Genomic DNA, 3,074 nt, shown 5'->3' on the forward strand with positions numbered 1-3,074 from the left:
GTGTGTGTGTGTGTGTGTGTGTGTGTGTGTGTGTGTGTGTGTGTGTGTGTGCGTTCATATGTGTGCGCTTCTGTATGCATGTATGCGTGTGTGTGTGAAAGAGAGAGAGAGAGAGAGAGAGAGAGAAAGAGAGAATGAGAGAGAGAGAGAGAGAGAGAGAGAGAGAGAGAGAGAGAGAGAGAGAGTTAATGTAATATGTGAAATTGAAAGGCTTGTTGTACATTGAATGATGCTTGAAATAATGTCATATTGTTTAAGTGTAAGGTGTCTAAATTCAGGAATCTCTTTTTATTGTGAAGTACCTAAAGCCAACAGGGAGTGTCCGCTATAGATGTGGTCTTTATTCTAGAAAGAGAGAAAGAGACACACAGTGATAAAGAGAAAGGGAAAGAGACTGAGAGTGGGGGGAAGGGGGGGGGGGGAGAAGAACTCGGGAATTATGAATTTGCTGACATAATATATGTCAGAGAAGTGAATATAAAGCAAAGGATGAAATCAAATTATTCTTTGATTTGTTTGTGTATGGAATCACATCGACACGAGAGCGGCTATCAGAAATCTTGTGCGGAGAAAAAACAAAACAGACAGGCAGATAGAACAACGGAAATGAACAGTAGTACTAGTAGGCCCAGTTGGGCGCTTCAACAATCCGCACATTTATTCTAGTATTCCAGAGGTTTATTTTGATCACCGAATACGACCGACAAATAAAAAGTTCTACATTATGGCACAGGACGTAGAATTCCCATGGGCCTGGGTATTGACGTAATGGCTATCAGTATGACGTCAAAACCACAAACACAAAATAGCCTAAATGGAAACAAGATGACTTAAAAATGATCAAATACAAATATGTCTAACTTTCAAACATGACAGAAACCGTAAAATATATGTATCCTTTTGTCCCTCCTTTGTAGGCTAATGCTCATTACCCCAACACGCCCAAGAAGCAAGGCAAAAGACGAGAGGATCGGAAAAGATCAATCAGATTTTTTTTCTTTCCTGTACCCAATCTTGGTGTGTCGGGCCACGGAAGTACATTGCATTATTGTCTGCTGCGGCCTCTACCCACACTACCCTGGGAATCGACTCTCAAGGGGAGAGTGCTTTAAGAGCAAAAAAAAAAAGTGGGAAGAGATTCAAAGAAGAAAGTGGGTCAATGAGAGACCGACGAAGTACACGTCTTAATTTCAACTTGGAAACCTCTCGACGTCGACTTGACCATTTAAAGTATAGGGTAGTCATCTCGGCACTGGTGAACTCTGAGTCCGATAGGCCATAGTGTTATGACTCTTTGCCACCACGAGGGGATAGTTCGAGACAATTACAGAGTGGCGAAAGGAGGAGAGTGAGTCTTATCTGCTGTAAGTTTGTGTACGCTGAATTGTTAGGCTACTGGTACAGCCTTATTTTTTAAAAAGAGAGACACACACACACTGGGAAAGAGAGGGAGAGAGAGAGAGAGAGAGAGAGAGAGAGAGAGAGAGAGAGAGAGAGAGAGAGAGAGAGAGATAAAGAGAAATGACAGGTGGAAAGAAAATCAGGGCGAAGGATGATGATGGTCTGCGCATCCTGTAAGCTCATTGAATATTATAAATGAGTTTGGTTTTTGCTACTCGTTGTCATTATTATTGCTCATTATGTTGATGTCTCTGTTTCTGCTGCTATTGCTCCTGCTGATGCTGCTGCTATTGATGATGCTGCTGCTTATGCTGTTGTTGTAGCAGTGCCTGATGATGGTGTTGTACAAGCTAGGACTCTCGACTCGGACTGTTCAAGATACATGTATTCTGTAACGCTTGTAGGCCTACGTTCGTCGGCACATCCGATCTCTAAAGACAAAAGACAAATTTTAATTTTGCTCTATTCTTGTGTCTATTTAGTATTAATAATTATTTTTTAAGCGACGCAAATTTGGCCCGGATCCACAAAAATAATACTTCTTACTACTAATAGTACTACTAGATAAATCTCAGAAACGACAGCTAACAAAATTAAAGAAAAGTCACCCTGTCTTCCTCGCCTTCCGCCTATATCATTACCACCTCCTTGCACAACTCGTCATGTTGACCTTATTCAAATAATACTATTCTGCTTGACCAAAATATTCGGAGTCTTCTACAACGATTTTCGATCAAATATTCACGTCTACCTTTGGAAATGTGGGCGGTTGGCGGGTATTCTGGTGTGGTTTACTCTTTCTTTCCTATCAAATACCTTTTGTCCTGATCTCTCCTCCTTTTTTATGTTTGTTACTCTCACTTGTAACACCTCCCATCTTAGGCACTTTTATTACCTTATTGTGTTGCAAGTGCCGCAAAACTTTTACTCACTAAAGCTAAAACTATCTTTGAAAATATAAACGCTTGAGCTCCATATAAACATTCTCAACGAGTTCCCTTTTAAACTACCATGCAGGGGATTCGAACCTCGGCGCTTGCGCCATAGACATCCAATCCACTTAACCACGTCTCGCCCGGTTACAGTTCACGACGATGGGGGTGAGCGGGGTGAGGAGAGGAGATGTTTTTGATGTGACTGATTGCTCACAAGATTAATGTGCCTCCTGATAGGATTCGATTATTCAGCCGGTTTTCCTTTCGTCCCCCCGTTTCCTGGTAAGTCCAGAGTTCCTATGTACACGTGATTTTCTCATCTCTTTTCCCACTTGCCCGCGCATGACGATGACTTAGGGGAGATCTGCTTGCACTCTGACTACGCAAGTCTTACTTTTAGAATAATTTTGCTTTGATAAACCACATCAGTAGGCCGGCGGGCTTTGCAAAGAAAAAGAAATAAGGAAAAAGAGGGATTTTGTCTCAAAGTCAGGTGGTGGGGAGTCGGATTGTCTGGAAACAAAATAAAAATAAAAAGAGCTATATTTTTTTCTCCTTTTCACATAAGCTTGGTCAGTGAATCGTATCAAAACGCTTTTTCAGAGGCTACTCATGAAGTGAAGGCGACGAACTAACTTAAATAGAGTAGGAAGTAAGTTGATTCAAAAATTTATTTAAAAACTGACGTATCTTCCGCAGTGATGAAGAGAATTAACTAGGATACAGAACACCTCCCTC

The sequence above is a fragment of the Aplysia californica genome, unplaced genomic scaffold (assembly GCF_000002075.1).
Source record: "Aplysia californica isolate F4 #8 unplaced genomic scaffold, AplCal3.0 scaffold00041, whole genome shotgun sequence".
Taxonomy (NCBI): domain Eukaryota; kingdom Metazoa; phylum Mollusca; class Gastropoda; order Aplysiida; family Aplysiidae; genus Aplysia; species Aplysia californica.